This window comes from Mobula birostris, chromosome 28 (assembly GCF_030028105.1).
Source record: "Mobula birostris isolate sMobBir1 chromosome 28, sMobBir1.hap1, whole genome shotgun sequence".
Classification (NCBI taxonomy): Eukaryota; Metazoa; Chordata; class Chondrichthyes; order Myliobatiformes; family Myliobatidae; genus Mobula; species Mobula birostris.
Genome location: NC_092397.1, coordinates 31587635 through 31610137, shown reverse-complemented (window position 1 = coordinate 31610137; position 22503 = coordinate 31587635). Strand labels below are relative to the sequence as shown.

At 40.6% G+C, this 22503-nt stretch overlaps 1 protein-coding gene across 1 annotated transcript in view; it reads left to right on the top strand.

Annotated features, from left to right (window-relative positions):
- The window catches only part of LOC140188978 (uncharacterized), a 595826-nt gene that overhangs the window by 265639 nt on the left and 307684 nt on the right, over positions 1–22503 (top strand). The window lies entirely within an intron of this gene.

Sequence of the window (22503 nt, the reverse complement as noted above, 5' to 3'; positions counted from 1 at the left end):
AGACAGCATCCTAGTAAACTTCTGCTCCTTCTCCAATGCTCAATTCTCAAAATGGGTGAACTAGAACTATATTCGATAGTTCAAATGTGGCCTCAGTGGAGTCCTTTTACAGCTGAAACATCACTTCTTGAATTGAGCTCAGTAACTCAGCTAATAAAAGCAAGCATTTGATAAGCATTCTTAACCACAGATTGACCCGTGTGGTCACTTTCCAGGAGCTGTGAACTTGGACGTCAATCCTCTCTGTTCAGCAACACTGTTAAGGATCTTCTCCTTAGCATTTAACTACTTGCTTTTGGTCTACCAAATTGCAACCCCTCACATTTATCCGTGTTCAGCTTGATCCACCATTTCTCTGTCCTTAGCTGTGAATAATCTATATTACGCTGTATTCATTGCCAGTCTTCTTCATTATACACAACTGCACCACTATTGGTATAATTCACAAACTAACTAAAGCATCCATCTACATTTTGATTTTGGTCATTTTCATTTCATGGTAAAAATCTTTTTGATTAATTATTATTAAAAATCAACAACAAATACATTAAAGTAATCAAGTGAACATGTCAATACGTACAATAAGAATTAAGTTAACAAATAAGTGATTAACAAAGCTAAACAATATATCAATAATAATAAGAAAAAAAATGTTTAAACTATTTTTTGGGAAAAGGAAAGGAGGAAAACAGAACCTCTACTAACTAAAACAAAAAAAAACTACTAAAAACAAACAAACAAACATTGGGAGCAGAACCCCAGAGCTATACGCCATACAAGCTTCCATAAAAGAAAAGCATCAATCCACCAACCAGATCCATTTAAACAAGAATCTGAAGGGTCCATCAAAAGAACCCCACCTTTTCTCAAAGACAAATCGAGGATCAAAAGTCAGTTTCCAGGAGCTGTGACTTCTGATTTTCTCCAAACTAAGACATAACATCACCTGAGAGAACCAATGTATCAAAGTGGGGGCAGAGGCATCTTTCCATTTCAATAAAACAGCCCTTCTGGCCAATAATCTGACAAATGCAATTACGTAGCAATACCATAAATATATTGAGGGATTATACCGAACAAAACTGTCAATTTATTAGGTTGTAGGTTAATTTTTGGAGCTTTAGAAATTGTAGAGAAAATACATTTCCAAAACTGTTTCAATACAGAACACGACCAAAACATATGTGTCAATGTAGTGGTCTCAGGTTTACATCTATCCCACTGACTTTCAACATTAGGAAATATTTTAGACAGTCTCTCCTTTGTCAAATAGTAACAATGTACAATTTTAAATAGAATTAGAGAGTGACTGGCATAAATCGAAGAAGATTTAACAAACTTCATAATTCGCAACCAATCCTCTGTTATCAAGGTCATGTTAAGCTGTCTTTCCCAATCTTGCTTAATCTTAAGTAAAGGATAATTGTACTGTTGTAATAGTAAATTATAAGTTTTCTCAATAAAACCTTTCACTAAAGGTTTCATTTTTAAAATAATGTCTAACCGGTCAGAATCTTGTATATACGGAAAATTACTTAAAGATTTTTGTATGAAATGTCTGACCTGAAGATATTGCAAGAAATGTGAGTACGAGAGAGAATATTTAGTTGCTAACTACTCAAAAGACATCAATTGGCTTTCTTGGAACAGATCCATGAAGGAATAGACCCCTTTATTCCTCCAAAGAGAAAAGGTAGGATCACTAAGTGAAGGCTTAAATAAATACTTTTGATAAATTAAACTAAGAAGGTTAATTTTTTTAAGATTATAAAAATTACGAAACTGGTACCAAATTCGTAATGACTGCTTAATCACAGGATATAAGTGTAGAATAGAAATTTTTGCTAATTTTACAGGTAAAGAAGCTCCTAATGACGAAGTTAAGTAAAATTGTTCACAGCTTTCAATTCCAAATCAACCCAAGGTGGTCCTTCATTTTTATCAGTCCAATATAACCAAGAGCACACATAACATATTGTTGTTCGTCCATCGTTGACGTCGAAGAGGACCTCGACACCATAATGATGGTGTCGAGACTAGCGCGTGATTTGGATTTAAGCAAGGGAGAGATGCGCAGCGTCAGCCTCACTCTCTCTTCCCAATTCCCATCTGGATCCAGTGGCAAGACAGAGTCTAGACGGCTGGAGATGGGACTAGGCGCAGTGTGACCAGGACGTCTTCTGTGTCTTGTCCTGCTCTACACGTTCCACGACGCTTGCAGAGACCGCCTTCTTGACCGTTGGACCTTCCATTCGTCTCGTCCGCTCAATCCGCCGGAGTCTGTCTTCACATGCTGGGATAGACAACTCCCTATCTCACCGAGGGTTTGAGACCCGTCGGCTACCCTCACCTGGTTTAGCCGGCTTGTCGAAGCCGTTGCCCGGGGTGTGGCCGCTGTTGCATGCAAACAGCTACGGGGAGCCACAGGTGAGAGCTGAGTGCCAGGTGGGGACCAAAGGTGGACTAACCGCCCTGAAAAGGACGCGACATGTTCCCCTACCAGAGGGGCTACCCCTCCCTGACACTCCATATACCCCACACATAATATATATTAACAGCCCAATAATACATTCTTAAATTAGGCAGAGCAAGACTTCCATCCTTTTTTAAATTTTTATAAATGATATTTTCCAATTCTTGGTCTTTTATTATTCCAAACAAAAGATGAAATGATAGAATCAGCCTGATATAAAAACTCCTTAGTTAGAAAAAAGGAATATTTTGAAATACATATGAAAATTGGGTAAAATCACCACTTTAACTGCATGAATTCGGCCAGCTAACGAAAGTGTAAGTGCATTCCATCTACAAAATAATTGCTTCATAACATCCTCTAAGGCAACCAAATTAGCTCTATAAAGGTCTCCATAATTTTTAGTGATGATAATACCTAAATATTTAAAAGAGTCCGTGCCTTTACAAGGAATATCATCATATATAGAAGCAGAATCATTGAGAGGAAATAATTCACTTTTATAAAGTGTTACGTAACCAGCAACAATGAATATCAATCGAGACAGGTTATATAAAAACAACCAAACATTTATTAAACACGGATAAACAATAAAAAAAACAAACACCTTAACCAGAAGTTAACCGCTATGTGGCTGTTCAACAAATCGTCACTCGGTACTGATTCTTAAAGCGACAAATGCGAAAACAGTTCTTAAAGCAGTAAATTCAAACACAGTTCTTCGAACAGTAAATTTTAAAGTCCAAGAGATTTATACAGTCAATTGGGAGAGACTTTCAGGAAGTAACGAATTCCTCGATGACACGGCGTCACTGCCACTCCCAGATGGAAACTGCCTTTTCCACAGGTTTCACGGCGACGGAAATAAAACGATTTTAAAGGCACTGACCTTCCTCCGCAGAAGAACCTTGCACAGCCTTCCTGCCACTTTCAGCAGAGTCTATCTCATGCAGATTACTCCTTCTTCAACGAATTCTGTAATGGTTGATTCTTTCCAAACCCGTCGAACGTTTCCTTCAGGGTCCCATCTTCACTCTCCAATGTTACTGAAAAGATACATTAATAAACCTAGCAGCGATTATCATACTGCTGGCTCAGACTTCTGTACCTTATGTTAGAACATAAAACTCTGTTTAAAATCAAAACTCCATCATAATGCAAATACACAGCGGAGCGGAGTACCTCATTAACGTTCAAACTGGAAAAACTAACAGCGTCATCAGAGGTCTTCCCTTTTATACTCGTGGTGAACATGAGGTCCTCACGTGACCTCACATCGGCGGGAAAACTACATCAGCTGACCTCCAAAAGACCATTCCATCATCCTGACAAGATCTCCTTGAGGTATGTAACACCTCCCTCCATAAAGAAATGGGTCTCTTAAAGAGCAAAATTTTGACAAATAACAATTTACACAAAAAAATACAAAGGTATAAAATTTACAACATACACAATATATAGTCTTATCTTTCAACACTTTACAAACTAATATACTGTAGGAGTGTTAGGAATGTTAAAATATCACTCCATAAAAAAACTTTTCATTGTACATTTACCATCTAGATAGACAATCAGCGATCACATTATCTTTACCCTTAATATGAGTAATCAAAATATTGTACTCCTGTAACATTAAACTCCAATTTAGTAATCTTCTATTTTTGTTTTTCATCTTATCAAAAACACCAATGGATTATGATTGGTATAAACTGTGAGTGGTTTATGAGTAGTACTAACATACACTTAAAAATGTTGTAAAGCCAAAACAAGAGATAATAATTTTTTTCTCTATTGTTGAATAATTTCTTTGATGGGCATTAAATTTCTTAGAAAAATAAGCTACTGGACGATCAACTTCTTCACCATCATCTCTTTGAAGTAACACTGCTCCTGCAGCTTCATCACTAGCATCTATAGCTAACGAAAATGGTTTTTCAAAGTCAGGAAATTTAAGTACAGGTTGACTACATATTATAGTTTCAATTTATCAAATGCCTCCTGACAAGCTTCTGTCCAAACAAACTTTTCATTTTTCTTCAAGAGATTAGTTAATGGAAGAGTAATGTTTGCAAAATTCTTACAAAATTTTCTGTAATATCCTACCATATTCAACAATCTTCTGAGAGTTTTTCTACTAGTTGGAGTGGGTACTTCTAAAATTGCCTGAACTTTCGTCTCAACAGGTGCTAATTTTCCCTGACCCACAACATAACCAAGGTAGGTCACTGTGGCATGGCCAAATTCACTTTTAGCTAAGTTAAGAGTTAAGTTAACTTTTTAAAGTCTCTCAAATAGTTTCTCCACTGCAGTAATATGGGCTTTCCACGTATTATTTCCTAACTAAATCATCAATATAGGCATCTGTATCTCTTAATCCCTGAATCATGCTATTAATCATCCTCTGAAAAGTACCTGGTATTTTTTTGGCATTCTTCATCCCAAATGGAAGAACATTATATTCTTATGTTACTTACCCCATAACTGGGTTGCCAAACCAGCAGAAATGGACCACTTAGTTGGAATCTGGATTACTGGAACTAAGAAAGTTTTATTAAAGAAATAAGTAACACAGTACTCTAAATGTAAGGATATAAATGCAATGGGTTAGCAATGACAAAACACACGTGTACACAGAACTAGGATAATAGGAATCAATCAAGCTGTATCGCAGTCTAGGGGTAAAATGATCAGTCTCAAGTGACGCAGAGTTCAGTTCAGCTCAGTACAGTTCGCAGCAATTGCTGTTGTGCCGTTGGAGAGAGAGAGTGAGAGCGAATGATGATATGCAAATCAAATTCAGACAGACCTTGATGTTCCTGCACAGTTAGCTTTCGGGCGAGCCCTATTTTTAATGTCTTCTGAGGTCACCGACTGTGACCCCTCCGTTCCGGATACGTTCGTTCTTCCGCGGTGAACCCGGCACCCAGGCAAGGGCAGACACACACACCAGGTTCCTGCCGATCATACCTTTTCACCCTGTGCGTTCTATGGCCGGTCCCGCGACGAGACCTCCAAAACACCCAGCAACTTGTGGGGGCACACCGCACTTCCAGGGTCTCATTATCTGGTGATCTCGTGGTGTCCCTTGCCTTAGCGAACCTGTTCCTTTTATTTCCCTGCTGGGGTATCGCCTGTCCATCAAACTTCAAACAGTTCAGGTTCACAGCAACCGGTCTGACAATACTCGGAACTGTGTCTGTTTTCATTAATCTCTCTCGTCTCTCATTAACATTTCCGAATGCTGCTCCATTGTCTCACTTATCTCTCTCATTAGCATCAATCTTCTAATAACTTGGTCTTTCGTCACACCCCTATCCTTCAAAGGATTTTTACCGGGGTAAAAATTATAGGCATGAATACATTATTAGATACACACAAATATACATTGGTCATCAGCTATTTGGCTAATACAGAGAACTTTAAGTTGTCAACACCTTGACAGACAGTCAGCAATCACATTTTCTGTTCCTTTTATATGTTTTATTTTAGTAATCCTCTAAGACCAGGCTCCAATTTAGCAAACTTCATAGTGGCCAAAAACACTAATGAGTTGTGATCAGTGTAACTTCTCAGTGGTTTTCGTCCCGGACAAAGATAACAAGGGTCGTCCCACACCAAATTAGCATTCTTTGGCAAGAGCTTAGTAAGCGGGAGGGTAATATCTGCAAAGTTTTTTTTTGCAAAACTTCCGATAGTACCCCACCATCTCCAATAACCTTCTCAGGGCTCTCTTGTCTGTCGGGGTGGGGACTTCAGAGATAGCCCGCACCTTAGCCTGCATCAGTGCCAGCTGCCCCTATCTTCCCACCAATCCCGGATAAGTGATCTTTCCGTGGCTGAATTCACTTTTTGTGAGGTTCACTGTCAGGCTGGCTTCAAAAAGCTTTTTAAACAGCCCCTCCCACGTGTCACTCCAGACAACTACATCGCCAATATACGCTTCTGCGTTCTTTAGCACTTTTGACACTGAATTAATCGTCCTATAGGGGTGTTGCTCACTAGGCTGACCTGATGTGACAACAACACCATCGGGAGTTAAGGGAGAGACCTTATCAGCAAAGCTGGCCAAAACAATAGACTTCTCCCATCTGGTCAGCACCATACTCATCTTTTCAAAATGGGTTTCCCCTTATCAGGTGGCACCCTAGCCTCATTAATTTTCATGATAACACCAACTAGGTCTGTTCGCCTATCGTGGCGAGCTGTCAGCATATCAAAAGCCTGTAACTGTGTTAGCTCACGTCTACAATAGTCAATAGCATCCTTCCTCCTGTGCGGCCAGTAAAACTCTTTCATAATTCTGTCGACTGTCTTCCTCACCCCAAAATGTCCACCGAGGGGTATCTTGTGGGCTGGGTTAAAAATCTCGCCCCTATAAATTTTCGGCACCTCATTTCGGTTCCTCATCTGCGGGCATGGTACTTGGTCTCCATTTCCTCCTTAGTACTCTCTCCTTCACATAATAGCCCACAGACTCCCTTTTTAATTCTGCTTCAGAGAGAGCTGTCTCCGTCAAAACCATCAGCTCCGCGTCTCGCTCCTGTGCCAGTACAAATTCCTTCCTTGCTAACCCCTCCTGGTACAAGGCTGGTAAAAACGTCTCTGCTAAATCTATATTAGCTTCGGCAGCCTTTCTCGACATGCGCCGAGTCACTGCGCAAACAGGATAAACCTGTGAGTCCATGGGCGGGGCCTCAATGCTGGCAGGCTGGCTTGTCAGTTTTACTGCTGGGCACACCTCTCCGCCGGCGAGGTCATTACCGAGTAAGACCTCCACATCTTCCATCGGTAGTTCGGGCCTCACCCCGATCGTGACCGGTCCGGAGACCAAGTCGCTTTTTAGGTGTATCTGGTGCAAAGGTACTGCTTCAGTCCCTTTTCCAATGCCTTTTATCACCCTGACCTCACCAGTCTGGGTCTCTGAACTAAAGTCTAACACACTCTTTAATATCAATGACTGACAAGCTCCAGTGTCTCTCCAGATCCGTACTGGAACTGGGTATAACCCCTCCTTCACCGACACCAATCCGGCCGAGATAAACTACTCGCGCCCTTCCTGAACTTTATCAGACCTCTTCTTCCCTAGCGGTCTGTTTACAAGCTCAATACAGCCAGTCAGAACCGTCGTTTTCCCTTTCCCCATCTCCTTCTTTGGGGCAAAGCACCTGGACGCAAAGTGTCCGACTTTCCCACCACTATAGCATACGACCCCAGGAGACTTCCTACCAAACTGCTCACGGTCTACCTTATCCTTCTCACTAGTCCCCGGCTTACTTTCTGATTTTTCTGGCGGACTTTCTCCACCGTCCTGACTACCCTTCTGGTAGCCTTTACTTGGGGTAAACTTTGTTTTATGTGTCAACGCGTACTCATCCGCTAACTTAGCAGTTGCGGCTAAGGTGTCTGCCTCTTTCCCATCTAGGTAGGGTCTCATACATTCAGGAACACAACCTTTAAACTGCTCAGTCAGGATTAGCTGTAGCCGTCTGTCATAATCCCCATTGACCCCTTTCGAGGCGCACCAACGCTCACAATACATCTGCATCTCATGGGCAAACTCTAAATACGTGCGGCCCCATTGCTTCCTCGCATCCCGGAACCTCTACCGGTGTGCCTCCGGGACCAACTCATAAATCCTGAGTTATGGCCTCCTTCACCACATCATACCACTGGGCACCTTCTGCGGACAAAGCCGAGTAAGCTTGTTAGGCTTTTCAAAATGGAGAAAGTACCGATCAACATCGGTCTCCTCAAATGGGGGAACCAGCCTAACCTCCTGGGTTGCCCTGAACCCTCCACCTTGGTTCGGCATGGGCCCCAGCGCTGCCGTCATCTTTAACTTCTCCATCTCAAATTCCCTTTCCCTGTTTCTCTCTCGCTTCTCGTTCTAACTGCTTGTCCCTCTCTTCTCGCTCCAACTGTTTTACCAGAACTCGTGCTCGAGTCTCAATTTTTCAATCTGCAGCTGTACTGCTTCTGCACCAGGTTTTCCCATAGATACCACCTCCAGCTCCCCTTGGGGAAACACACTTTTAGATACATAATGCTCTATGATAGCTCTGTGCATCTCCACTCTCCTCATTGTCGACTTCCCCTTAAAAAGATTCAACCATTTGGCCACAGCTGCCAATTCTGAATTCCTGGCATCCTCTAATGCCTCCAAGGTCGGTGCCTTTAGAAATTCCTCAATCTCCATTTCTGCTGTTTGTCCTTTCTTTCTTTCGGGAATTTTAACCCAATCAATTTACCCTGTCCCAAATTTAGCATTCAAAATCGCAGACGAGAACCCCACTTATGTTACGTACCCCGTAACTGGATTGCCAAACCAGCAGAAATGGACCACTTCGTTGGAGTCTGGATTACTGGAACTAAGAAAGTTTTATTAAAGAAATAAGTAACACAGTACTCTAAACGTAAGGATATAAATGCAACGGGTTAGCAATGATAAAACACACATGTACACAGAACTAGGATAATAGGAATCAATCAAGCTCTATCGCAGTCTGGGGTAAAATGATCAGTCTCAAGTGACGCAGAGTTCAGTTCAGCTCAGTACAGTTCGCAGCAATCGCTGTTGGGGGAGGGAGGGAGGGAGAGAGAGAGAGAGGGAGGGAGGGAGGGAGAGAGAGAGAGGGAGGGAGGGAGGGAGGGAGGGAGGGAGGGAGGGGGAGAGAGAGAGAGAGAGAGAGAGAGAGAGAGAGAGAGAGAGAGAGAGAGAGAAAGAAAGAAAGAAAGAATGAGAATGATGATATGCAAATCGAATTCAGACAGACCTTGATGTTCCTCCACAGTTAGCTTTCGGGCGAGCCCTTTTTTTAATGTCTTTTGAGGTCACCGACTGTGACCCCTCCGTTCCGGATATGTTCATTCTTCCGTGGTGAACCCGGCACCCAGGCCAGGGTGGACATACACACACCAGGTTCCCGCTGATCGTACCTTTTCACCCTGTGTGTCTATGGTCTGTCCCGTGTTAGACATCCAAAACTCCCACCAACTTGTTGGGGGGCACACCGCACTTCCAGGGTCTCGTTATCTCGTGATCTCGTGGTGTCCCTTGCTTTAGCGAACCTGTTCCTTTTATTCCCCTGCTGGGGTATTGCCTGTCCATCAAACTTCAAACAGTTCAGGTTCAAAACAACCGGTCTGACAGTACTCGGAACTGTGTCTCTTTTCGTTAATCTTTCTCGTCTCTCATTAACATTTCCGAATGCTGCTCCATTGTCTCACTTATCTCTCTCATTAGAATCAATCTTCTGATAACTTGGTCTTTCTTCACACATACAATCCGGATGGAGTTACAAATGCAGATAACTCTCTACCTCTATCCGTCAAAAGAATACATGAATAACCTTGTAACAAATCAATCTTTCTAAGGAATTTGGCTTGTCCAACTTTATCCACACAATCGGCTACCCTAGGGATTGGATATGCTTCAGTTTTTGTCACAGCATTCACCTTCCTGTAATCCTTACAAAACCTAATACTATTGTCTGGCTTGGGCACCATAACAAACGGTGAACTCCAATTCGAATTAGAATGTCTCATCATATCATTTTCTAACATATACCTAATTTTTTGTTCAGCAAGTTCACATTATTCCCTGTTCATTCGATATGGATGTTGTTTTATGGGTTTTGCGTCTCTAACATCTACATCATGTGTAGCTACGGTGGTTCTTCTAGGAACGTCTGGAAAAAAAAAAATTAACAGTTTCATCTGCTCTCTCTGCTCTGGCTGTAAATGAGCTAATTGTTCATCAATATTTTCTAGAATTTTTGAATTTGGTAACCTGGCTGAAATAATGTTGGGTTAAAATGAGTTTCAGATGAATCATCCATTAAGGTTTTATCAAGATCAGACTCATTATTGACCACGACAGTCATAGTAGCAGCTTCCCTCTCATAATACGGTATTATCATATTTATATGACACAGCTGTGTTGTCTTTCTATGATCTGGGGTTTTTACCATGTAATCCACATCATTCACCTTAGATTTAATCTCATAAGGACCACGAAATTTAGCTTGTAATGAGTTTGTTTGCACCGGGAAAAGAACCAACACCTTATCTCCAGGCTTAAATAACCTCATCCTAGCTTCCCTATCATACCAAGTCTTCATCTTCTCTTGAGCCAATTTTAAATTTTCCTTTGCCAAGCTACAAGCTTTATATAATCTTTCTTTAAATTTTAAAACATAATCTAGCAAATTAGTGTGTACTTCTTTATTAATCCACTATTCCTTCAACAAAGCCAAAGGTCCTCGAACTCTATGCCAAAACACAAGTTCAAAAGCACTAAAACCTAATGATTCCTCTACTGCCTCTCGTACTGCAAAAAGTAATAAATGTATACCTTCATCCCAGTCCTTTTCATTTTCCACACAATATGTTCTAATCATAGTTTTTCATGTAGAATGAAATCTCTCCAGGGCTCCTTGCGATTCTGGATGATAGGCTGATGAAATAATCTGTTTTGCTTCCAGTTTATAAACTATCTGCTGAAACAATCCAGATATAAAATTACTACCTTGATCCGATTGTATTTCCTTAGGCAACCCAAAATAAGTAAAGAATTTTATAAGAGCCTTTGTCACAGTTTTGGCTGTTATATTCCTAAGAGGTAATGCATCTGGAAACCTAGATGCTGTACACATAATCGTTAACAAATATTGATGTCCAGTTTTAGTCTTTGGCAAAGGACCTACACAGTCTACAATGATTTTTCAGAACGGCTCACCAAATGCTGGAATTGGATGTACTGGGGCCACTGGAGTAACTTGATTAGGTTTACCCACAATTTGACACGTATGAGACGTTCTACAAAATGTCGCCACATCTTTTCTTAAATTAGGCCAATAAAAATGTTTAGAAACCTTGTTCATAGTTTTCTTTACACCTAAATGACCACCCAAAGGAATACTATGAGCCATAATTAAAATCTCATTTCGATAAATTTTAGGAACTACTACCTGATGATTAACTTTCCATTCCTCACTAGCAGGAATTGTAGGTGATCTCTACTTTCTCATTAATACTCCCTTTTCAAAATAATATCCTACTGGCACTTTTTCAATTTCACTATCTGGAAGAGCTTGTTCTTTTAACTTGCCTATCTCAGGATCTCTACCCTGCTCTGCTATCATCTCCTTCCACAATAAAGACAAAGCTTCATGGTGAGACTTACTACCAAAATCCTGATCAAATAATGTAGGTAAGAAAGTTTCTGATACATCCTCAAAATTCGAATCTTGAATTGAACAGTTGCGGGTAACAACCTCATCCTGAATATCGGTCTTTTTAGCTTTAGCTCTTGTTACAACACATGAAGAATCTGTGTTAGAATCCCTCTGTCGTTCCTCAGAATTTGGATTTACTGTCAAATGCACTTCAGGAAAAACTTGTCCACCTGCTAAGTCGTTCTCTAACAAAAGAGAAACATCATTCACAGGTAAACTGGATTGCAGTCCTACTTTAACAACCCCTGTAACTAATCCTGACCTTAAATTTATTCTATGTAAATGTACTGGCATAAGGGAACTCCCAACTCCTCTTATATAATTTACCTCACCAATGTCAGACTCATCACTAAACTTTAGCGCACTGTCTAATATTAGTGATTAAGCAGCTCCAGTGTCTCTAAGTATTCTTATTAGTACTGAATTGGATCCTTCTTTCAAGGATACAAACCATTCTGTTATAAAAACTTCATATCCCTTCTTAACTTGGTCAGACTCTGACACATCTTCATTAGTATTTTCTAAATCCTGTGAATTTACAGATGTTTCAATATGCTGCACACAAGCATCTGGGATGGCTTATTTCTCTTTTTTTAAATCTGGTTTACCTTGCCTCTCTGTGCTATTTTTCCTTTTAAAAATTCTACCTGGAGAAAATTTATTCTTATGAATTAAAGCATGCTCATCAGCTAATTTAGCAGTCTCCTGCAATGCAGAAGTGTCTCTTTCATTTAAGTATGTTCTCCCTTCAACAGGAATGCTTCTTTTAAATTCCTCCAGTAAAATCAACTCTTTTAATTTATTATACTCCCCATTCACATTTTTAGAGGAAACCCATCTCTCAAAACACACAGATTTCTCATAGGCAAATTCCACATAAGCTTTTTCCACAGATTTCTTCAAATGTCTGAATCTTTCTCTACATGCTTCCGGAACCAACTCATATGCCTTTAATATTAGCTGTTTAACAATATCATAATCCAGTGCTTGATCAGCATTTAAAGCTGTATAAACTTGTTGTGCCTTGCCTTTAATTATACTTTGTAATATCACTGGCCATTGCTCTTTCGGCCACCCTGAACTCAGAGCACAATTTCGAAATGCTGGAAATATTTGTCCACTTCAGCTTCATTAAATGGAAGAGCCAAAATAACCTCACGACTAGCAATAAACTGTTTATTAGAACCAGAAGACTAATTTCCCCTCCTTAATTTCTCCATCTCTAACTCAAATTTCCTCTGGTTTTCACCTTCTCTTTCTTTACCTTCCCTTAGTTTACTTTCCTCTCTTTCTTTAAATTCCCTTAATTTATTTGCTTTTCTTTCATCAAATTCCCTTTTTTTATTAGCCTCTGTTTTGCCATTTCCGCTTTAAATCTTTCAAACTTTATCTGTTCAAGATGTAACTGCATTTCCAGATTACTCATTGGAAACCTACCTAACACCTCATCATCAAACGTTTTCATACAGATATAATGCTCAGTGAATTTTCTTTGTATTAAAGCCTTTGTGGTATTCTTCGTAATTCCCTTAATATCCAACTTCCTAGAAATCTTCAATACAACAGGTTTTCTCACATTCTCTAAAAACACCGGGTCAGGTGTGACCATAAAATCATCAACATTCATTGCTGCCGAATACCGCTCACACACCAATGAAACTAAAAAAACAAGGGGTATTTCCCTTTTCCAAATCAGAATGGCAATTACCAGCACTTAAACTCAAAAATTTGGAACAAGATCCCGGACAAGCCCCCACAAATTACGTTACGTAACCGGCAACAATGAATATCAATCGAGACAGGTTTTTTACAAACAACCAAACATTTATTAAACATGGATAAACAATAAAAAAAATAAATGAACACCTTAACTGGAAGTTAACCACTATGCGGACGTTCAACAATTCGTCACTCAGTACTGATTCTTAAAGCGATAAATGTGAAAACAGTTCTTAAAGCAGTAAATTCAAACACAGTTCTTTGAATGGTAATTTTTAAAGTCCAAGAGATTTGTACAGTCAATTAGGAGAGACTTTCATGAAGTAACGAATTCCTCGAAGACACGGTGTCACTGCCCCTCCCAGCTGGATCCTGCCTTTTCCACAGGATTCACAGCGACAGAAATAAAATGATTTTAAAGGCACTGACCTTCCTCCGTAGAATAATCTTGCACAGCTTTCCTGCCACTTTTAGCAGAGCTATCTCATGCAGATGACTTCTTCTTGAATGAATTCAGAAATGGTCGATCCTTTCCAAACTTGTCGAACGTTTCCTTCAGGGTCCCGTCTTCACCCTCCAATGTTACTGAAAAGATACATTAGCAAACCTAGCAGTGTTTGTCAAACTGCTGGCTCAGACTTCTCGAAACAATGTAATCTCTAATGAAGAAAAATCTCTTTATCCCTTTGACTTACTGCCCAATGAAAAAACACTGGTTGTAGCAGAAAAACTGAAACTAATCATCTATTTTTGAGCACTCCTCGCTATATATATATATATCTATGAACAATTTTCTATGAACTATGAAAACTATCACTTAATTAATGAAGAAAAGGAAGAATAAAAACAGACAATCAAACCAGTTAACAATCTGTCCGCTGTGTATACTCAGTATACCAAACAGACTTTGAAAAAGTCATTCATCAGTCAAATCAAGCAGTTCACATCTTCTTTCAATAGCTCATCAATCAAAGGATATCTTCAACATATCAGAAATCTTCAAAGCCCGTTTTCTTTCAGAAAATTATTCAGCAGACTAATACCATTCAGACCTCGGCCACCTCCAAAATAGAATTAACATAGTCCAATGCCGCATTGGGGTTCCAAAAAAATACGTGGAGTCGAATCTTTGCAAATAATTTTAATTGGGCTGGATAGCGAAGTGATGGGAATAATCCCTTATCATGGGCTATCTTCATAGCTGGAAGGAATTTGAACTGCTGTTCCATAAATTCCCGTGGATAGTCTTGAAAAAAACGAATCTCGGAACCCATAAATTTAAAAACTCTGTGTTTCCTTGTATATGTTATGATTTGGTCTTCAACTTTGAAATGAAGAAAACTGACCAAAACTGACTTTGCTTTATCCGGATCTTGAGATTTTGAAGTGAGAATTCTATGCACTCTTTCAATATCGGGAGGCTGAGGTAGAATATCCGGAAACAGAGATTGAAACAAATTAGCAAAATAGCCCAATAAACTCCCACTCTCAGATCCTTCCTCCAGTCCAAAAATTGGAATGTTATTCCGATGAGACCTTTCTTCCAAATCGATAATCTTGCATTGAGCCCGTTCCAAGTGGGCTGAAGTATCCGTTATCTGACGCTTCGACTCTTTAAGCTCAGTATTCAAGGAAATGATATTCTCCTCTAAGAACTGAAAGCTCTGTCGAAATTACTTCTTCTCAGCAGTGTTATTGTCTATTTTACTGTCGAGAGCCATCACCGCATGTTCTAAACTCTTATCCCAGACAGGCATATCTTCTGATTTTTCTTTCAAAGTTTTTCCCTTTCTGTTGCTGGATTCAGAAAGCTGCCTTCTACATCTTAAAGATTGTGACATAATGACAACTAACCCCTCTAATATCCGACAAATAAAAGTTAAAAATTCAAACTGTAAACTGGGGAAAAGGAGGAATTAAAAGCAGCCACAGAATTTATGTGTTAGCCTATTGAGCTGCAGGCTGAGGTCCCAGAAGAGATCCCTGCAGAACACCACTAATTACAGATCTCCAGCCCGAAAAAGGCTCTTCAAACACTACTCTCTTAATTTTACCAGGAGGGACTTCATTAAATGCTTTAGTAAAATCCATGTAGATTGATATCCTCTGCTCTACATCAGCAATCTCTTTCATCACTTTGCCAGAAAACTCAAGTTGTGAAGATGGGACCTGCCCCAAATGTAGACATGATGGCTCTCCCTAATTAGGTCCTTGCTTCTAAGAGCTCATATATCCTATCATGAAGAAGTTTCTCCAGCAATTTCCATCTGCAGGTCTGCAGTTCTCCAGATTTCCCCTTGTTCCCTTCTTACATGCAGGTATAACATTCACGACTCACCCGTCCTCTGGGTCCTCATCTGTGCCAAGTGTGGATACGAAGCTACTGATCAAGACCCCAGCAATCTCGTCTAATGTTAATACTCATTAGGAGACCCAATACTTTCTCCTTATTGACGTCCAAACTCCCTGACATGTTTATGCATGCAGCACTGTCTCCCACTCCACACCTTTTCCCTTTGGTAAATACAGAAGGAAAGTACTTATTATGTACTTCACTCGCAGCTATCTGCAGCTATCTTTAAAGTTGGGTAGTTGTGTTCTCTGCCACCTAACTGCAAACCCACTGAAAGGGCAGTCAGCCGAATAGACTTATTATCCAACACCAGGTAGTAGAACAATCCCATTAGTTTGATTGCACCCTTCCTGTTCCTGAGTTCTACTCAATGGACTGAGTCTGAACCCTCCACTATGTCTCTGCTGTGCGTACCTGTGATAATTTCCCTGATTAGTAGTCCAACTCACATCTCTTTTACCTCCTTCTCTATATTTTCAAAAACTTCAAAAGCCTGGAAAGTTAATCACGCATCCCTGCCCATCTCTCAAACAAGTCTCTGTAATGGCCACAACATTGTAGTTCCACATACTGATACATGTTCTATGTAAATCACCTTCCGTCATAGTACTCCTTACATTCAAATACACTCCATTCAAACATTCAAATACACTCCATTTAAACTATATCTCTCATCATACCTGTTAATTTGATTTTGCCTGGCCATGCTTTCACTGATATCTACCTTCATGTCCAATCCTTCACTTACTGACCTGGTGCTCCGATTCCCAGCCCCCTGCTAAACTAGTTTAAACCCTCACTAGTAGCATATTAGTTCCCTTCCAGTTCAGGTGAAACCTGTCCCTCTTCTACAGGTCATCCCTTGCCCAGAAAAAAGGTTCTAATAATCCAAGCTGGAAACCCTGCCTCCTGCACCATCTCCTCAAGTCACTCATTTATTTATGTGTTATGCTATTCCCACCTACACAAGCCCATGTTACCAGGAGTAATCGTGAAATTATTACCTTGGAGGTCCTTCTCTTCACCCTATTTCCTAACTCTATAAACTCAGTCAGTAGAACCTCTTCCCCTTTTTTGACAATGACATGGTGCCAATATGTATCACGGCCTCTGGCTGTTCATCCTTCCCCTGCAGCCGCTCTGATACACCTGGACCCTAGCACCCGGGAGGCAACACAGCATCGTGGAGTCTCTTTTGTAGCCACAGTATCTCCTGTTTGTACTCCTAACTAATAAGTCACCTATCACTAATGCATTGCCTAACTTTATCCTTCCCTGCCACAGGGAAACCACCATTGTTTCTTTATCTCGCTTTGAACTTAAAGGAATTTATAGAATCAGGTACGGGCAAAAGTTTCCAAAAAGTGTTAGTGGACTCAAGCTGACTGCCTGAGAACCTCGCTTAAAAACTGCTACACCATTGACATTGAAGATCACGGAGATCAGGCCCACAGACCCGGTGTTGGATGGTGCAAATAGAAGGAGACCACACCGGTTTCTTACAGAGACCAAAGGCGAGCTGGTGGCGCGTTTATTGGCTGTAAGATACTGTCCCTTGTGTACATGGGAGACAGGAGGAAAGAGGGGGTATGAGACAGGGGAGTTACCGTAGACAGGGTCAGGGCCATAGCCATGAGAGTTATTTCCTTCTGAGACCAAGCGCAAATTCATGGTCCAGGGCTGAATTAGAGTCTCACCTTCCCTGTGATGATTCGGAAGAAATATGACATACTATTAGACCAATACGAGATGAATGAAAAAAAAAGGATCTGCTGCTTTCCCAACATATTTGACAAATAAACTTTTCTCAGGATTCCGGCCCAGTGCAGGTATCAAATATAACCGAAGTCTTGATGCCAACAGGCATCAATCCTGATGAGGGTAGCAGAGTTTGTCATCAAAACATTGGTTGTAATCGGCACCGGTTACACGGCTGGAAGCCCAATATGAATAAATATTCTAATACTACTCGCCTTGTGTGACTTTCCTTTCCTTTGAGCAGAGGAAGGTAAGAGTGATGTTTGAGATTTTAAAAAGTGGTGAAGGTCATAGGTGGATTAATAATAGGAAGTTTTTAATTGAAATCTGATGTTTCACATCCATGCAGAAGTGAGGCAATGCAGACGGAGTGTCTAAACAAGTCCAGGGGATGCATTGCAAATGGTGGAATGTGAAGAAACACAGAGGGCCAGAGTGACTCTGGAAAGCATGAGGACAGATCTCCAAAGGTAGGGGTTGAGTTTGATTGGCCAGTTAACAGATGGATGGAGAGTTGCCTTTGTTTGGTGATGGAATGAGAAGAAACACAGAGGGCCAGATGGACTCTGAAAAGCATTTAGACAAATCTCCATTGATAGGGGCTCAGTTCAGCTGGTCATTTCAAGTCTGCGTGGGGACCTGCCTTTGTTCATTGCAGGTACTGAATGCCAGAGAAGGTGGCTCTGCTGGGACTATAGAAGCACAAGTTGGGCCACACATGAAGCGCTGTATACAGTCCTGGTTATTACACCACAGGGATATACAGACAGACCAACATTAAAATTAGGATGAAGAATCCCCATTCTGCTGCACTAGCGCACTTCTCCATTCAATATTAGACAAGAATTCATTGGAACCCCAACTCCATATCCCCGTATACCCATGGTAAACATTCACCACTTTGTTTGTCAAATACCCACCAACCGCTGTCCGAAAGGTATTCAGTTCTACGCTCATATCTCCCTGAAGGGAGAAATAAAAGTTGCAAAGCCACAGGAATCATTAAGAAATCACTCTAACAGCACGTACCACGGGGCTTAATGACAACATTTATCGCACTGCTGTGAGACTAGCACTATGTGATGAATGATTAGCCTCACAATCTGCCTCCTAAAGATCTTGCACCTTATGGTTTACCTTTCTCTGCAGATGTTATACTTTACTCTGCATTGGATTGTTTGTTTGACCCAGTATGCTAATACACCAACAAGTCGGGTGGCCTGTCCACATCTGACATTCTGTAACATTCAAGGGATAATTTTGAGTTAGGAAGTTGCTGAGCCTTTAGGAACACAAGGTCATAATATAGTTAATCTTGAAGTACTTTGGGGAAACGTATCAGTAAAAAACAAAGCCATGAAATTGAATTTCAGGAAGTCAAGGTTTGTGCTGACGTGGCAAAGACCTCGGAAGGTTCACTGGAAGGAACTGTTTGACATTGAATCAGTTGAGGGACAATGGCATCGATTCACTGCAGGAAATCTCCATGGCCAAGGTCAGGAGAAGCAATAAATCAATAGATAAACTATATGGATGAAAAATTATATGTTCAAAAATGAAGAAAAGGCAGCTGTATAAAGAATACAGAAACAGAAAGTAATAAATTTTACCATTGGGGATATTAAAATATGCGAGCTACAGCCATGTGGGAAATTCGGATTGCCAATGGCAGGTTGAGAAGGATATTGCTGATAATTCCAAGACTGATCCTGAAAATTTTGTTAATACTGAAGTCATGAAAGAAACTGTAAGGAGGTACTTAGGTGCATTCAGTATAACAGTGACCTGTGAAGTTATGCTGTGGAAGACAGAGAGGATATTCCTAACTCTTATTTTTCCAAAGTGTTCACCTGTAGAGTCATCAACATGCTAGTAAGCGTAGCAAGAATTAAAGTTGCTTAAAGTGACTCCGATCTTAGAAAATGAGGTCCTGTCTCAGCTGAAAAGGCTGAAAGTTTACAAATCTCAGTGTCAGACAACATATATCCCAGGGTACTTAAAAAATGTCTGTGATTAAAAATACAGGTACCTAACAGGTATTTTTCAAAATTCTGTGAAGATTGGTGAAATCCGTAAAGACATGAAATGGACTAACATTTTCCCAGAATATAAGAAGGGTGACCACACTGACCCTGGTAATTATGCTCCAGTAAGCTTAAGGTGTGACGTAGGTAAGAACAGGATACACTAATAAAGAATAAGTTTGAAAAGCGGCTGATAAGAACTGGCATGTTAAGAGAAAGCCAGCATGGGTTCAGAAAGGATAAGCACGTCTTGCTAATACGCTGCAGTTCTATGAAGAGGCAACTAAAATTTATTATAACAATAGAGAGGTTGATATCATTTATTTGGACTTCCAGAAGGTTCTTGACACAGTACTCCAGAAGAGGTTAATAATCAAATTACAGGAGGTACGGATTCAGGTATGGGATGCGAATGTGAGCAGAATTGGCTCAGAAACAGAAAACAGAGAGTTATGGTGAGAGGATCGTATTCATCCTAGAAGATGTTAAAAGACGGGTTCCACAAGAACCATTCTTAGGGGCGCTGCTGTGTTTAATTAACATTAATGATTTGGATAAGCACAGAACAAATTCGTTTGCAGATGACACGAAATTAGAGTGATGGACTGATAACATTCAGGCACAGAATCAATACAGGTGGATCTAAACACAATCCGGATGTGGGCAGATAAATGGCAGATGAAGTTCAATGTAAGTAGTATTACATACAGGAAGTAGAATTACTGGATATAAATACACAATGGGGGTCCTCAGTCAGAAAGTGCATTGTATGAGAAAGATTTTGGTGTTCCGGAAGACATCACTATCAACATCTAGATAATGCATTGAAGCAATTCGGAAGGCTATTAGAATGTTGGGCTATATAATATGCTCAGAGGAGTTCTCGCGACATTCTCCTTAAGTTGTGTGATGCACTTGTGAGGATACACATTAAGCCTTGTGTACAATTTTGATTCCCATATTTTGTGAGGGATATGAAGGCTCTGGAGAGAGTTCAGAGAAGGGCGACTAGACTCATTGCAGGATGTGAACTATGCAGAAAAACTGAGAATTACATATGTTCAGCCCACTTTGACGTAAAATGAGAAAAGATGCAATAAAAGTGTTCAGAATCATTTTGGGTGGAGGTAAGTTGGATGCCAGCTACTACTTCAAAATTAATGCTTCAACAAGGAAATAGGGCCACATGTGGAGACTGGTTAAAGGGAGATTTCAGACTAAAATCATGAAGGCGTTCTGTACAAAGTGATTTGACAGATACAGAATAAAACCCACACTCTCACACTGCATCATAGACTGACCGGTAGAGAATCAACCCTACATTTACACAAGGTGCCAGAAACTGACCAGCAGAGATTGACTCTTACACCCTCACTCTGTAGCAGAGACTAGGAGACAGACACAGGAGCAACATCTCAATCCTGCAGCCTACTTTCTGGCTGTCTGCCTAATTGCCTGTCTGTCTGTCAGTCGATCTCTCTCTCTCTCAGCTAACGTGTTATCTCACATTTGCCTTTTTTTTCTCCTTTACCTATTCATCTCCCTGTTTGGAGTACTTTTCTTTATTATTTAACCAGTTTGCCCATTCCTTTGCAGATTGAAATATTTCTTCTCAATTTCTTTTGACATTTGACAGATTTGAGATGCCCATTAAAGACTGTGACTTCAGCAATATCACACACAAAATGCTGGAGGAGCTCAGCAGAATTTCTTGTGTTGACTTGGATTTCCAACATCTGCATATTTTCTCTTGATTGTATGTTAGCAATGTGCTCATTTGACCATTTCCATCCTAATCGCGGTCTCACTATTGTATCTTTGTTCGAATCTGTGGTTGTGGGTTTTGAATTGAATTGACTTTATAACGTACATCCTTCATTTACACGAGGAGTAAAAATCTCTATATTACGTCTCCATCTAAATGTGCAATTTATAGTAAGCATAGAGCATAGAATAGTACAGCATAGTACAGGCCATTCGGCCCACAATGTTGTGACGACCCTCAAAGCCTGCCTTCCATTCAACTCCTCACCTTAAATTCCTCCATATTCCTGTCCAGTGTGTACAACAGGACATTTGATATAGCATAGAAATACAATAGTACAATTGCCTCTCTCTCTCGGTGTGTGTGTGTGTGTGTGGGGGGGGCGGGCTGAGAGAGTGAGAGATCAGGAAGAAGCTGAAGTACTAAACAACATTTACAAAATGGGAAACTGTAGGGACAGAGGTAGAGATCGGTCTGTGTCGCTGGTGTCCGTTCAGAAATCAGTAATTAGCCAACAAAAAGACGAAATATGTAAATGTCGCTGCTTCGTGACAACACTCAGTCTTTGTAATTAAATCAACCGGCCTATTTTCACCAGAGACTCTGCTGAGGTAATGCCAAAGAATTTTCATGTATTTGTCTCCAATCGCCCGAATATTTACAATAGAGACAAAGGTACTGAATGGAAGTGTTTGTTCAAGCAACTGTAACTGAGCAAGTCAGTGAGGTGTATAACCGTATCTCGGGAGACAGATCCTCTGTATAAATCAGGGCCGCTTTGAATGCATCAGCTGTCTGCCGGAGCTATGAACACAGGAGGAACAGAAATCACAGATTCTCACTGAAATGGTGTATCCAGTCATCTGGCGGATAGAAGACGTTTACTATCCTTTTATTTCAGCCTTCGGAATTCCCGGTAAGCCGCAGTGTCAGCTGCCGTGGGCGGATGTTGAAGTTTAATTCCAATGTTGTGATTGATTCTGCCGCCGGTTTTTAAACTCTCACGTTCCAGTCGCGGTATTCCGCTTTTCAGGAATAGAGTGGAAACACCGGGACGACAGATGCTGGAATGTGGATCTAGAAACAAACCGCTGCAGGAATTTAGCGAATCCGTCGACATCGGTGGAACTGAGCTTGTCAGACAGTGTTCTTCCAGCAGTTTGTGATCAGTAATG